This window comes from Protopterus annectens, chromosome 15.part0 (assembly GCF_019279795.1).
Source record: "Protopterus annectens isolate FY-2018-M chromosome 15.part0, PAN1.0, whole genome shotgun sequence".
NCBI lineage: Eukaryota > Metazoa > Chordata > Ceratodontiformes > Protopteridae > Protopterus > Protopterus annectens.
Window position 1 is genome coordinate 333,721,964 of NC_056749.1, and position 16,849 is coordinate 333,738,812.

The following is a 16,849-nucleotide window of genomic DNA, read 5'->3' on the forward strand; positions in this document are numbered from 1 at the left end:
TGAATTTTTTATATCTGATTTCACCCTTTGTGAGTTCTGGTGATCACATTAGTTTGAAGTTGAATGATTTGTGATGAGTTTTAACTAATGATGGTCCAACAGTTGCAGCAGTGCATCTGTTTGACATGTTGGTGAGTGTGACACTGCCTGCCCAGCTATCTGGAATTTTGTAAATAATTCTATGTCATTTGTGAATATTGATATGTTTTACACAGAACTGTATGTTATGCACCGAGCTTCAAGAATGTAACCACAGCATACCCTGTTGGAACATGGAAAATTAACTTACAAAACTTCAAGAAAATAAGTTGCAGTTAAGTGCTTTACGATGTGCTATAAAAGTTATAGCTGCTGCAGCAAGGAGACAAGATGTCTAGAGCTAGAAGTTTTTTCTATTGTCCTGAAAGAAAAGTAATTACTGGGTTTAAAATGTGAAGTGTTTTATTGCTTCCTAGCAGCTGCACATCTGAGAGATATGTATTTCTAACACAGAGATGTTAAGTTTCTGTTTAGCCTGGGAACTGAAGTTAAGATACAAAGAGTGATGTCATCCAAGTTGACCCAGTAATAATGTTTGATAGCAATTTAAGAACTCTCTCAGAGAGAGGCTGTGTGCATTTTGTATTTTGTCTTTGACCTGGAAACATCCATCATAATCGTCATCTGCCCTTACCTTGCTAATAGTAAGTAACAAGGGTAAAGTGATTTCTTTTAGATATAGTTAGGAAAATAGTAAAGATTAGTTTAGATGTTTTTTGCATTTATTTCAGACTGTCCTGCAATGTTGTTTTAAAATATTTCCTGTGATTCTAAACTCTAAAGTAACTGTGTTGATTGAATATTGATTTCTTATTTTATTATTTATTATTGAATAAAGAAGAGGAGGTGGCATATCTACTAAACCTGTGCCAGCATTTCCCTGGTGTGTGTTTGTGTATAACTCATCTCAAAGTGTGTGTGTGTGTGTGTGTGTGTGTGTGTGTGTGTGTGTGTGGCAGCTACTTGGACAGGGACAGGAAGCACTAGTTGGGCAGAGAAAATGTTGGGGGGACTTGGCTTGGAACCCTGGCTAAAGACTCAACTCTATAGCTGTGCCAGTGGGGAGTCTTATTGGGGATCTTGAGAAAGAGGGAGCTACCAGCCCAAGACTGACTGTGATCTCTGTGTACTCCTAATGAAAATTGTACATTACTGTGTGTGTACTTTCTATCCTCCCACTGTGTACGTCCCTCAATGTTGCCAGTGGTGAGAATTGAGGCTCCTTGATTACTGGGCCAGTGCAGGGACATTACAGTCAGAATCAGATCTAGAATGTTTGTTCCTCTTGTCAGGGTATGAACAATTTGCTCCAGGGCATTTGAATTCACAAAGTCAAGGAACTTTTGTGCTAGCAAGTTTAGGCTAGAGCAGGTTTCCCAGTTGATGGAGGGATAATTGAAATCCCCATAACCAGTGTGTTCAGTAAAATTTGGATTGTCTTCAGTTTCGTTAAGTAGGCTTCATAAGAGTCATGACCCATGAAGGGGGCATCTTTAACAGGCTAGGACTTGAATGGGGGTTTTACCCACCATAACAGGGACTTGAAGTAACTCCATGGAGTTGTCCAGTCTAACTAGACGTGAGGTGAATTTATCTCTAATATTGACTGAAACACTGCCTCATTTGGCTTTCACATGTTCATTTTCTGGTCTAAAAGTGTGGAAGGCACTATAGCCTTGCAGGGTTGGCTTACTTTCCGAGGCCTTAAACCAGGTTTCTGTCACTGCACAGACATCTACATCTTCTAGTGATAGAAGTGCTTCCAGGGAGTGCAGTTTTTAGTTTAAGCTCCTAGCATTTAGCAGCATGACCTTTATTTTGTTTGGTTAAATTTATGTTGGTAAGGTTGTTTTCAAGACCTTGCATAAAAAGGGCACTATGAGGGGGGGGGGGCAACAGCCTTTGCAAGCACTGTAAAGCCTAGGCATGCCAGCTGCAAACTGCCTCTGGCAAAGGTGTGTGGTTTGTCGACCATGGTTTCCCAAGCAGACAGGAACTGGATCTCCTTGGAATGACACCAAAAACTAAGCCAGTTATTGAAATCAATTTTTTGTTTATACTGTGGCATCATTCTAGGTGAGGGTCATATGCTACTTAAGGTAGGGGATATATCTGCCTGGGATGCATGCTCAGAGAGGTTGACCATGTCTCTTTTCATGTAGTCCAGTGAGGTACATCTCAGGTCATTCACACCTACATGAACTGACAGACACATAACAGTACTTGTTGCTGACGGACCTTAGTGCATGCTTGATTTGGCGAACCCTGGCACTGGACAGGCAACTGACTGTGACTTTCTCTTTGTCCAACTTGGTTTGTGGGACATCTGTGTATCTCACTATTGAGTCTCTGATGACAAGAAAACTTGTTTTTTGAGTGTTACATGTTATGGGCTTGGTGGGCGAGACAGTGGTGTTGCTATGTGTCATGGGTGCTGTGGAGACTCTGTTAACTGTAGCAAACTTGTGTTTTTGTAAGTTTTTTGAGAGAACCTCCACATGTGTGGATTCACATGGTTGATGCATACTATGTGTATGAGTAGTGGTACTATGTGAATATGTAGTGGTGTGTGAGTTAACAATCTTTTCCGTGTTAACTGTTTTGAATGAGAGAGAGCATGTATTCTAGATTCTTAGTGTAACTACATCTCTCACACTGTTTACTAGATTGTGTTATACAAAATCTACCCTTAATGTATAAAATAGACAGACTGAAGTTCTCAACATTCAGTGCCTGTCTCATCAAAACTAATATATTATTACTATTAATATCATCTTATCAATACAAGAATTATCTAATCTGTTTTGATGTGAGTCAACTCTTTCACCTAATGAAGGAGGAAGATATTTTTAGCTAAAGTTCATTTGTATCTTTTCACTGGAGTCAGCCAAGAAGAATAGATATGATAATGTATTTGATTATTTATAGAGGAGCAACAGGGTTTTAAAACATTACATGGAGAAGCAGAGACTAAATGTTATTAATAGGAAGCATCCAACAAAACATAATAAATGATAGTTAAAGTAAATTGCTTATTTGTTTAGTGGAGAAACAAAATTAAAGGAAAGTCACAAAAACAGTCCTATTCTAACCCTCCCATGAAAGATTAAAAGCAAGTGGGTTATTCATGCTGCTTTGATAACTGAGAAGTTTTGTAAATAATTTTCTACTATTAGTTCATTTGTTAGTAATGACTCTTATTTTGCAAGGGAAATAATTCCACACTTAGGCAATAATGTCACATACATAAGCTTGAAATCTGACAGATGAACAAGAAGCATCAGACTAAATGTTATTAATTAGGTTTACACTGAAAACGTTGAAACTATATTGGTCGACTGGCGTGTGGTCGACTTGCAGTTTCCAAGTCAGCAGAATGTCAAACCCCAAATGAATCGACTACACTACAGTGAAATGGGTAGTGTAAGTCAAGAATTTGGGTTTGGCATTTTGTAGGGGGATAGTGGTTCAGTGAGGAACTGGGGACATAGCCCATTTCCTCACTGCAGTGCAATCTCGGAGTTGGTATATTTAATGTGCGGGGGGGGGCAATAGAATTAACATGCCGTTGACTGTACAGTTTAACAGTGCATCAATGTGCACAGCAGGAGGTGAATGACATAATTTCTTGCTACGTCGAATACATCAAACCATGGTTGTCGATGAATTAATTTTTGCTTTGGTCTACTTTTCTGCATTCCGAATTCCACATTTTGGGTCAATATTCTAAACTGCAGACTGAAGAAGATTTGAAATGCCAGTAGTAAACCATTAATTATCTATTTGTTGAAATGATTTGAGATGAACTCGCTATACATATGTGCTTTGTATTTAACAGTCTGATAAAAAAGGTTGTGTGCCAAAAGATTAGAATAAGTGTATTGTTACTCCTATTTATAAGAAACTAGATAGGCATTTAGCAAAGAATTATAGATGCCAGAGTCGGACATCTATCATGGATGAATGTTTTAAAATATGTCTACTGAGTACATTAATTGAATAGAACACATGACTCTGATCACTTAGTGAGACTTTGGAGTATCCTGATTACACTTATTTTGGAGTATAATTCATCTTTTTGCCATGCACTGTGACACAAATTATGTCATTGAAATAGTTACAAAACAGATTTACAAAGTTAATCCCGTGATTTAGTGGCACTCACTAGGGATAAAAAAAGTGCTTTATTGGGTCCAGGCAATTTCCCCACTTGCCTTTTAAATAGCCTAGAACATGATCTAGCAGGATCACCTGAGGCACTCTTCAGCTACAACCTCAAAACATGTTATGCGCCAGGTGAATAGAGGGCCACAACAGTCATCCCTCTTCATGACGGTGGACCATCAGCTGACCCCGGAAACTAGAGAACCCTCACCATCTGACAAATCTAATATGCAAAGCCAAAGAGCAATTTATCATGGAAATGATCAAGAACATTGACAATCTACAGACACTGTATCTATCTCACTTTGGCTTTGTTAAGGGAAGGTCTTGCTGGTCAACCTGTTACTTCTTTGAGAAGATCATCAAGGCTATGGATGAAGGGCTCAGCACCCCTAACCATCCCTTACAGGAGGATCTCCAGGGTATCAGAGAAAGGAGGAGGATGAGAATAAGAACAGTAACCTCTCTCTTGAGGAACTCCCAACCGCAAGGCAAGTTACTTATTGATTTTTATGTTCTCCCTTAGTGCACCTCATGACGTAGCTGAAGAAATGCTTGCGACATCAGAACCAGGGCTGCATTTTGACTTTTTCATGTGTACATTATATGGCAAACGTATAAGATTTCATAGTATGAAAAACTTTATCTGTTTGTCATTCATCTCAAAATATACACAAGACATCGCTTTGATTTTTATAAATCACCTCAACGTTTTGCTGTAGTCTTAGTAGTACTACTGGATCAAAAGTATCTAAGGATGGAGACGAGCAACTACCGATCAAATGTTCTAACATCCACTCCTGGAAAGTCAAGAAAATTTGTTTCATGACATTATGGTCAGATACTTGGAGCCTGCCATCTCTATAGCACAGAGTGATACAGCTTTAACTATGACTCAGATGACCTAAATTAGACTAGTAGATCAAGCACCTGTTTGGGCTGCCCAGATGGAATACGAATGATGAGGCATAAATCTGCCATAACGGGGGCTGCTGTAAGTGAACGATCATAGCGGGGCACATCACTCATAGCTGAGGGCATTATTCTTGTGGCACAGTTCAGTGCTGAACTAATGATGTCATTTCTGTAAACCAATGGCAGGTTGTGCTTAAAGAACCACCAGCAAATGCTGTTTTGTGATGGCACTTTTTCTGGCAATTTCACTCATGGTACAAGGAGACTCACAGTCCTTAGAACCTGCAAAAGGGGAGTTGGTCAAACCTGTATATATGGGCTGTTCTAGAAAGGCAACTCTCCCAGTAAGGGTCTCCATAGAATAAGAAAGTGAGAGGATGAGAGATGGTATGGATCAGAGGAGTCATAATACAGTCGTAGCAGTAAGCAAGTAAAGCAGGAAAAAAAATACAAGAAGGGTGGTTTCTTAGATGATGGTCAGTGGCATGGCTGCATATAGCTGAAGTCTTTGCAGATGTTAGATTAATTTTTATTACTGACTTAGCACTGTGGTGGACAATGATACCTTGAGAAACTGTATTAAAATGATTTCGCAATTGCTTTTGACACTGCAAATCTCAATAATCTGTTGGAAAAAAATACAGTGAGTGCTGTGGTAGCCAACATGGATTAGGAAACTAACCCTTTGATCAGTAGTTAGCTACACTGGGGTAATTACGAGATAATTGATAGTTCCACAGTATTCATTGTTCAGATCATACATACTAAATGTATTTATCAGATACCTTAATTTGGTTGAAGATCAAGATAATTTTCAAGACATATTTTATAGAGTGATCTGTGGCATCCAACACTGCAGGCAAGAAGGGAGGAGATATATCTTCTGCAAACTACTGTAAAATTAAGCATTTTGGTGATACGAACTCGGTAAAAAAATGCATTCCTACCATAAGCAGGACGAAGAAAAAAATGGGGGACTAATTGTAGATAAATCAACATTTTCTTTGTAATACTACTTAGAAGTGAAAAATTTATATCTCACAAGATCTTTATTCTAAAATCTTGAATTTTTCAATACAACCTTGTCCCTTTTCAGATCATAATTCCCTGTTAACAATACACTTGGAATTCACTCCATTAGTTATTACTTCAAGGATTCCTTCATATATCACAAAAATTAAATACTTTAAATCTTAGATAACGTCTGAACTTCAGCTTTTCTTAGAGATTAATTATAAATCTGAAGCAAACACAATTATGGTTTGGGATTCTCTTAAGGCCTATCTATATTGGAAAAAAATACACGGGCACAATTGACCAGCAGTTTTCAGGTGCTGGTCAATTGTGCCTGTGTATTTTTAGTTTCTAAGTTCATTGTAAAAATGTATATTGGAAAAAAATGCTGGTACAAAAATAAAATTAAAGAATGGGACTCAGAGTTACAGCAACTCCAAAATCAAATATCTCTTAAATCTAATAAGAACTTAATTGCTACAGATAATAAGAAGAAAATAGAAGAAGCAAATAATACAATACAATAAAATAGTATCCCATAAAACTAATTTAGCTATGGAAAAACTGAAATTAAATTCTTATGCTACCTCTCCTAAGCATCTTCATAACCTATCTATGAAAGTTAAGATACAATCAAAAATTAATAACATTGATAGTATCTTTCATGAAGGGAAAAGGAAAAAAAATCTTGGACATTGAGGACATTCTGGAGGCTTTTAATTATTATTATGCAGAGCATCACAAAGATAAAATAAGTACACGTGAATGTGCGAAGTTAGAGAATATTTATTTTATTTATTTATTTGTAGTTCGTTAACTGGGAAAGTCCATTGTGCCATATTGAGCCCTTTTTCAATGGAGGCCCGGGGAGAAAAGCTCCAAGTACACATTCAATTATTTTATCAGTTATTACAAGAAAGTATATACAGAATATGTGCACAATAGAACAAGAAATACAAATAATATTGGTATTTTATACATTTATTGTAGAAGAAGCTCTATGTACAATACAATATTTGTTTGCAGTTAATACAATTATTTTACCAGTTAATACAAGAAAGTATATGCATAGTATGAGCAGTTCGTACAAGAACAAATAATAGTGGCAGTTTATACAATTATAGGAGAGGAAGCTCCCTGTGCACTAAAATATTTGTTGGTAGTTGATACAGTTATGGGAGATAGCTGTAAGATACATTCTCGTTTATTGACAGTTGATACATTGAAGAATAACTGTGAGAAATGAATAACTATGAGAAAGGAAATTTAGGAGGGATGTGAGCAGGAGCATTCCCATGTGGAGGATAGATAAGAGTGTAGAAGGGACTTGAAGGCGGAATGATTTTGGGTAGTCCGAATGAGAGGAGGATGTGAGTTCCATTTTCATGCAAGAGAGAAGGCTAATAGAGATTGGCCAGGAGTGCAAAGAGTTTTGTGCAGTTCCAGTAGGTTCTGATTGGTGGATCTAAAAGAATGGCCAGGATGGTGCATTGTGAAAGTGGAGGATAATGAGGGGCAAAGGGAAGGATTGAAAATAAGTTTATGGGCAGTGAAGAGTTGAATGAAAGATAGATGATTAGGGAGCTCTAACCAGTTCAGTGAATGTAGGGAAAGTCAGTGGTGAGAGGAAGCTTTGGAATTTGTAGCAAACCTGGCAATTTTATTGTAGCAGGATGCCAGCTTAGCCTTAATGGTACTATGAAGGTTGGTGAGAATAGGAGCTCCATACATGAGGAAGGTGAGAAGGTAAGAGGTAATGAGGATTAGCTGGGTTGAGATGTAAGTAGCGATTATGCCGGTAAAGCATACCTAGCTTTTGTTGGGGGGTTTTTTGATGTTGACTTGAATGTGTATATCAAATTTTAGCTGTTCATCAATAAAGACTCTGAGGAGCTTGGTTTGAGGGACTAGTTCAATGGGAATCATATTTTGGCTTTGTATAATGAAGGAATTTTTATCAATTATGTAGTTCTTGGTGAGGGAGAAAACCATAAGCTTAGTTTTAGTTGCATTAAGGGCTAAATGGTTATTTAGCATCCAGGTCTCAGTGCAACTAAAAGCAGTTTGACTTAGTTCCATAAGTTTGGAAGGAGAATCAGCTGAGCAGATGATAGTAGAGTCATCTGCATATTGAACAAGTTTAGCATTAGGGATGCAATGATGGAAGTCATTAACAAAGATATTAAATAAAGGGCCTAAGATAGAGCCTTGGGGTACTCCTATGAGGGTATAAAGAAAAGAGGAGGTGGAGTTGTTCCATTTGACGGACTGTTGCCTATTTGAAAGGTAACTGGAAAACCAATTTAGTGTAGTGGGGGAGAGGTTAAGGTGTGACAGCTTTGATAGTAATAGGTTATGGGAGATGGTATCAAAGGCTTTAGATAAGTCTAGGAACAGAGAGGATACAACATTGCAAGAGTCTCAGGCATGGTTGATAATGTCAAGGAAAGATAAGAGGTCCGAGGTGGTACTATTGTGGGGTCTGAAGCCATGTTGTGTAGGTGATGAGGTTATCATTGAGGAGGAAGGACAGAAGTTGTTGGTGAATACATTTTTCAAGTACTTTTGAGATAGGGGAGAGTATGGCTATGGGACAGAAGTTAGGGATGTCATTGTTGTTGCTTCCCTTATGTAAGAGGATGATGAATGCCTTTTTACAAGGGAGGGGTACATAAGAATCCTGGATGGAGCAGTTGATGAGAATACAGATGGGGTAGGCTATGCCATCAGCTGCTAATTTTAAAAGGTTTGATGGAAGGTAATCTGGGGTATTAGAGCAAGGTTTTAGTTTACTGAGAAGTCATTTAATGGGATTGACAGTAACAGGTTTGAGGGAGAACTAAGGGAGGATGGTAGGGCTGTTGGTGGAGGAAGAGGGGTTTGTGTGGAGAGGGGCTGAGGAGGGATAGAGGAGGGTGGAATTAGTGGTGAAGGAATTGGGGTAGGTAGAGAGTGGGTAGAAGAGGTTGATGAGCTAGCAGGGAAAGAGTTGGTAAGTTTGGTTATGGAGTCAATAAAAAAGGAGTTAAAGATGGTGGCTATGGTATGGTCAGAAGCAGAAGGGTCAGGACGGGGATTATCCTTTCTGCCAGGTTTGATGAGGGCTGAAATAGTACTCCAGAATTTCTTTGGGTTAGATTTATAGTTGTTCTGGAGTTTTGAGTAGTAGGATCTGTGATCAGAGCGAATACACTGTTTTACTGTGTTGTGTAGTTGTTTGTATTAAGAGATTGTGGGGTTTTGAGTTTTTGGTGGAGTTTCCAGAGTTTGTCCCGAGAGTGCATGAGAGTGATGGTATCTTTAGAGAGCCATGGGGCTATTTTGGATTTCACCCTTTTGGTTCTGGGAGGTGCACAGGTATTAAGTAAGTTATTGAATACAGTATTAAAGTGGATGACAACAACATCCAGGGGAAGAGTTTTGAAAGGGCTCCAGTTTATTTGTTTTAAGGTATCAGAGAAGGATTGAGGGTTAAAATTACTAAGGGAGTGTGTTGTGATGCAATTGTGCAGTAGGTGTAGTGGGGATGAAGAGCGGGTGGCAAAGGCAGGGAGATGGTCACTAATGGTGTCGGGAAAAATACCACTGTCAGAGATATTATCTGGATGAGAGACTAGTATCCAGTCAAGGACTGTGCCAGAGGAGCTATCTTTGTTGGGTCAGGTAGGAGTGTTTATTAACTGAGAGAAGCCGTATAGGTTTAAGATGTGGGAAGTAGAGCTTGAGGAAATGGAAGACCAGTTGATGTTAACATCGCCTAGGATGATAGTTTCATTAGAGATAGTGGACGAGAACCCTAATAGATGAGAACCAGGTAAGTATATCTTCAAGAATAGGGGTATTGTTTCCTGGTGGGATGTAGAGTGCAGCTATGGCTATACTTTTGTGGCTGTTAATCTTTAGTATAGCAATGGTCATTTCAGCAGTAGAGTTTTTAGGTATGGGGTTGGTATAAGGTGTTAAAGTTAGATTGGAGGAGAAGAGAATTGCTATTCCACCACATATATATTTCCCAACATAATAAGAATTCCTGAGGAGCTTAAGTTAGATCTACAAAAACCTGTTTATCAAAAGGAAATTATGGTGGAATTAAAAGAAGCAAGTCTTATAAAGCACCTGGAATAGATGGCTTAATTATTGAAAATTATAGATTGTTCCCTTTTTCTATAATCTCTCTCCTACATAAAACCTTTCTTGAAGTTCAAATATTAGCAAATATTCCTCCTTCTTGGAGATATTCTCTAATTAACCCGATATTAACAGAGAATAAGGATCCTAATCACTGGAACTCATACAGACCAATTTCTTTGTTGAATAATGATTATAAACTATTTATGTCAATTATGGTCAATAGATTGAAAATACCCATATCTAAAGTAATAAATGAAGACAAAACTGGTTTCATACATAACAGGCATACACAGGATAATATTAAATGAGTATTAATATTGATAGATTACCTCAAAAGAGGAAACCATGAAACACTAATAATAGGTCGAGATATTCAAAAGGCCTTTGACTCTTTAAATTGTGGTTATTTATTTAAAATCTTACAGTTATTTGACCCCTTTTTTATAGCAGTGATAAAATATATGAAAATAATCTAGCATATGTCAAATTAGGTCCCTTTACTTCCAAAGCAGTCCAAATCACTAGAGGTACTAGACAAGGATGTCCCATGTCCCGTATCCTATTTGCTCTGGCCATAGAAATACTTGCCATTTTAATACGTAATAACACAAAGATAAGAGGTATAAATATATATGACCAATATATATCAGAAATAATGATGTTTGCCGATGATGTCTTACTTACCTTACCTAACTCTAAGGAAGTGTTAGATGAAGTGGATATAGTAATAACAAATTTCCAAAATATCTCAGGACTGTCCTTCGACAAATCTAAATCAAAATATTTATTATTAAATGAAAAAAGAACATCCAGGTTCCAATTAAACATATTATTGGAAACCAAGTTTCAACTCTAGACTATTTAGGAATAGTCTAGGTAAGAATATAGAGGAAACCTTATGGCTTAACTATGCTAAAGCCATAGACTTAAAGACATTAATAAGCAAGTGGAATTTGTTTTATAACATTTGATGATAGGTTACAACTGATAAAATGGTTTTGTTACCTAAAATATTATATATAGCACAAGCCCTTATACTTCTACCAGGAAAGAAAATCCTTAAAGAAATCACTTCAACTCTGATGAAATTCCTATGGTACCCCAAAAGAAATAGAGTGGCATATTCTCATCATATCAGAAAATGGGAACGGGGGGGGGGGGGGTTAAAATTCCCAGAGATTGAAATATATAAAATCATCTATAATTAAAATAGTGATGAACTGGATAAATCCTAGATACTCTTCCAATTGGAAACAGTTACATTCCATTATACTAATGAATGAAAATTGTTCATCAAAGAATGCTTTGGTAACTGACAAAGACAACAAGATATGGCACTATTTAACTTTAAATTTACAGTATAGTACAACAGAATTAACTAAACTAACACTAATAAACAATATTTTGATGTGTTCAGAAAATTCATTAACACAAATCTAGATATAAAACTGTGGTACAGATTTTTAATACCATTTACTATTGCAAGGGATTTTCCAGATAAAACACATAGAGAGATTTTTGGTTTATGAGAAAACAGTAACTTATTTTGTTGGTTGCAATGTATTGAAAACCAACAAGCTTTAAACACACAAAGTATATTGTCAACCTATACCCTATCTCCTGATGACTGATTGGTTCTTCAGAGTGTCACAGCATACACTAAGAATCTGTGTGGAATAATACATAAATCATCATTCAAAACTATGCCAAAAATTATAAACTGGATTTTTGGAATTCTATATAATAATATCAATGTTAAGAATGAATTATTATCATATCTATATAACACATCAATTGTCTATAAGACAGCTCCTAAACATTCTTACTGGCGATACCTAAATAAAGGGTTTCAAGTATCATTATCAATGGAATATAAAGCAAACATTTTATTTTCAGTTAAACTAACTTCTTATTCACAATTCTGGAGGATTTTCCATTGGAAATTTCTACACAGATCCTTTTAGACACCTGAGAAACTCTCAGAAATGAACCCTTCAAACAGCAAGTTATGTTGGAGATGCCATCTGTCCACTAATGCTGACTGGTCTCATATTTTTTATGACTGTACTAATATTAAACCATATTGGAATGAGATCTTCAAGCTATCTATTCTGATACATTTGTTTTGACAAAGTCTTTAATTTTGTTGAATGTTGTTAATAGTAATAATATGAAGAAAGATGACTTGTATTTGTTGTGGACAATGTTAGCAATAGCCAGAAAATGTATAACTAGAAGATGGAATTCTAATGTAGCACCCACAATGGAGGAATTCCTATAATCACTGAAGAAATGCATACTAAGGGAGAAAAGAACTAAAGAGATGAAAACTTTTCCAAAGCCATTGGTTAATAGTCTGTGGAGGAAAGTTTTGAATTTAATTGATACCCTACAGAGGGAACCAGACTTCCTAACTATCATAGTTTATATATTAACTTTTATTTAACTACAAATGTTTTTATTTGAATCCTTTTTTTCAGGCTAAATATAAATACAGTAAATAGTTATTAAATGCTATGAATGTATTAAATTATTGTGTTATTTCATCAAAATAAAAATCATTTGAATTAAAAAAAAAAAAAAAACAAAAAAAAAAGATGGGAATAAGATTCTAAGGTGCAGACACTGGGCAACAGATTTTCAGCACTTGTAAGGCTGCAACTTCCACAATGTTTGCATAGAGTTGATACACAGTGAATAGACGGGGGAAGGATTATCTCAAAACACAGAGACAGCAAATTTAGGAATAAAAGACAATTGGGTATTAAGTGAATATACACTGCATTGTCTGGTGTAAATGAGGTGGAGTATGGAAGAGTAAAGGAACTGCAAGGCACATTACTAGTAGGTATACAATGGACGGTTTATCCTTAACATGGGTAAAGTGTTGCAAACAGTAAATGTATTTCATTCGTTAGTTTGTCCTGCAGTTAGATGCATCAAGGCTGTTTACTTTTGATGTTCTTCATCTCACATTGCTGCAGTCCTAACACTTGGGTAGTCCGCTGTCCCTCGGTCGGCCCAAATATCAGAGTATAAGGCTGACGTCGGTCAAGGCGCATTTGACTGACATCAGAACGTCAGGGTACAAATGCGCATGACCGACGTCATATCCTCAGTCTTTTTTGCCGCATGGTCCGATGCAGAAGCAGTGTTGCAAGTGCCGTTCGGCGTTCTGAAATTTTTCGAATTCGGAGTTTCAGACCGAAGTCAGAGTTGGTTAAGTACCCCGTTGGGGAATATTTTGGTTTTTCTTGCCTCAGTGGTTTACCGGATGTCAGAAAAAGTGAATAACTGTATTTCTTGTGGGAAACAGATACCGCATAGGGATTACCATAATTTGTGTATACCTTGTTTGGGACCTGAGCACGACGTTGTTGGGTGTCGCTTTTGTGCTAGGTTCAATAAACGCACTATAAAGCGAAGGTTGGATTGTGCCAGGTTGGTCTTTGGGAAGCGGTGCAATTACAATATGCCGTCAGATGCTCCGACGCCGGCTTCCTCAAAGAAGCGCAAGGACAAGGCAGTTAAACCTAGGTTAGAGGAGTCGTCCGAACCGGATGCCGGTTCTTTAGAGGCATCAGTGGAACCGGTGGTTCCGACGGAGGCCTCTCTGGAGTCCCAGGGAGAAACTTTGTTTTTACAGGATGTGGCCTCCCAGGAGGCAGGTCAGGCTGTAGGGGCTTCTCAGATAACTGTACTCCCCTCCCTTCCTAAGGTGTCTAGGCCCTCTCTTTCTGCTTCCAAGGCTTCTCCTAGAGGCAGGTCTAGTTTTGCTTCTGTGGGTGTCACTCCTAGTTCTTCAGGTTCTGTGCCCAAGAAGCACATGCTTAAAATGGCAGAAGATTTAATTACTTTAATTAGAGGCTCTATGCCCCCTCCTGATAAGAGGCCTAGGATGGAACCTGTGTTGGGGATTATGAGCAGGCTTGGATGTGTCTGAGTCTTCGGCTGAAGACTTGCAGGAGTATTCTCATTATTCTGATTCTGATGTGGATGATTCTACTCCTTCTGCTTCTCCTCCTGAGGATTTTTCTTTTCAGAGACCCTTCACTCCATGAGAGAGCATTTTAAATGGGAAGGTCAGGATTTCTCTGATTCCAGGAAAAGGCTTAGGGAATTTTGTTTTTACCCCAGCATAGGCCTTTAGCTATACCTCCTGTTCTGAATGTGGTGGAAGATGTGTTTGCAGAGGCTTCTCTTAATCCTGATTCTTTGCCTCCTGCTCCTGTTAAACCAGATAGGTATTACAGGGTGCCTGAAGCTCATAAGTATCTTTTAAGAGTCCTAGGGCAGACCCAGAAACTGTTAGCCAGGGGCCTAAGGGTGTTAAGGCTTCTGTTGTCAAGAATCCTGTTCCTGCAGATAAAGAGGCCAGGGCCTTGGATAGATGGGGAAAGAAAGTTTATACTTCTTCCACTCTAGCCATGAGAGCTTTGAATTGCCAGTTTCACATGTTGAAATATCAAAATTATCTCCTTTCACAGTTGAAATCTAAGGTTGATGCTCTGGCGGAAGGTATTGATTGTAAAGAGTTACAAGATTTAGTGCATGTTTCTGAACAGGTGGGTAAGCATTCTTTGCAATGTGGTTTTGATGCTGTACAGGCCTCGTCTAGGGTGGCTGCCACTGGGTCAGTTCTTCGCAGGCATGCCTGGCTGAGGGATCAAAATTTATCTGACCATGTTAAAACTAGGATTTTGGATGCCCCTTTGCAATCTGATGTCTTGTTTGGTTCTCCTGTTGAGGCAGTTTTAAAGAAAATGGAAGACAAGGCTAAGTCTATGCAGACTGTTAAAGATTTTTTGCAGGTTCAGCCTCCAAAGTTTAGTAGAAATTGGCCTACTAAAGGGTGGACGTATCCTTCTTATGATTCCCAGTCTAGGGGTAGATCTAGACGTGGCAGGGTCAGAGGTCAGGGCTCTTTCAGGCCTAGGACAGGGAGTTCTCCTGCACAGTCTTCGGGTGAGGGCAGGGGTCAGTCCTTTCGTAAACAGACCCAATGACCTACCTTTTCAGCTGCCAGAACCTTCTCGCCTGGCAGCACCTTTGGGAGGAAGGTTGGCACTTTTCAAAGAAAATTGGAGTTTGATTACCCAAGACAGATGGGTACTGGATATCATACATCACGGTTACAGGTTTTATTTCCATACCTTGCCTCCTTTCAAAGGCATGCCAGACATTCCTCCTCAACAAAGAATAGAGGCTCACAAGCAAATTTCTCTGTTACTCCAAATAGGGGCCATACAGCCGGTTCCTATGCCAGAAAGGGGCCTAGGATTTTATTCTCGCCTGTTCCTTGTGCCAAAAAGGGGAACACGTGGAGACCAATTTTGGATTTATCTATCCTCAACACTTATCTGGACATTCCCAAGTTCAAAATGTTGACGTTACAACAGCTTTTACCTCTACTGGGCAAGGATCACTGGATGGTAACTTTGGATCTCAAGGAGGCTTACCTTCATGTTCCTATCAGGCTAAGTTGCAGGAAGTATCTGCATTTTGGACTGGGACTTCTCACTATCAGTTCTCTGCATTGCCCTTTGGCTTATCTACTGCGCCCAGAGTATTTACGAAGTTCTGGCTCCAGTGATAGCTTTCTTCAGGCTAAAGGAATACAAATCTATCCTTATTTGGACGATTGCCTGATTCTGGCTCAAGGAAGGGACGAGCTTCTTCGTCATTTGGAATATGTGATAGCAGTGCTAAGATGCCTGGGGTATTCTGTGAATGAAATAAAGTCCAGTCTAGTACCCTCTCAAGACATGTGCTTTCTGGGTGTAAGACTGAATACAGCATCCCAGATGGCCTTTCTAACCCCGGACAAACAAATGAATCTTTCCCTTTACTTCCATCATCTATCTCTTCAGTCCGGGCTGACTGCAAGGACAGTCCTTCAAGCCTTAGGGTTCATGGCATCTTGTATTCTGGTGCTTCCCAATGCCAAACTGCATATGAGGAAGTTGCAATGGTATCTCAAAATGTATGGACACAGCACTGCCAGCATCTGGACACTGTCATTCAAATAATACCTTGCATTCAAAAGGAATTTTTGTGGTGGGCTCAGGAATGTCACCTAAACAAGGGACTCTCTGTGACCCGCCAGAGGCGAGTCAAATTTTAACGACAGATGCCTCAGACAAAGCTTGGGGAGCTCATCTAAACGGAAAGTGGATACAAGACAAGTGGCCTGTCAGACAACAGCATCTACATATCAACTTGAAGGAGATGTTAGCAGTCCAGTTTGCATTAATAGCTTTCAAGGATTTACTTCTTCCAGGGCAGGTGTTGATTCTAACAGACAACACAACTGTCATGTGGTACATCAACAAGCAAGGGGAACACATTCTTATCCTCTATGCAGGCAAGCAATGATTTTGTGGGAGACTGCTCTCAGTTTACAACTAAGTCTTCAGGCAAGGTTTCTGCCGTGAGCACAGAACTCCTTAGCAGATGTGTTAAGCAGACAAATCATGGATCCCCACGAGTGGAAACTGGATCTTCATGTATTTCAGAAATTGACAGTGTCCTGGGGAACTCCAGACATAGATCTGTTCGCTTCTCCACTAAACCACCAGCTGCCAAA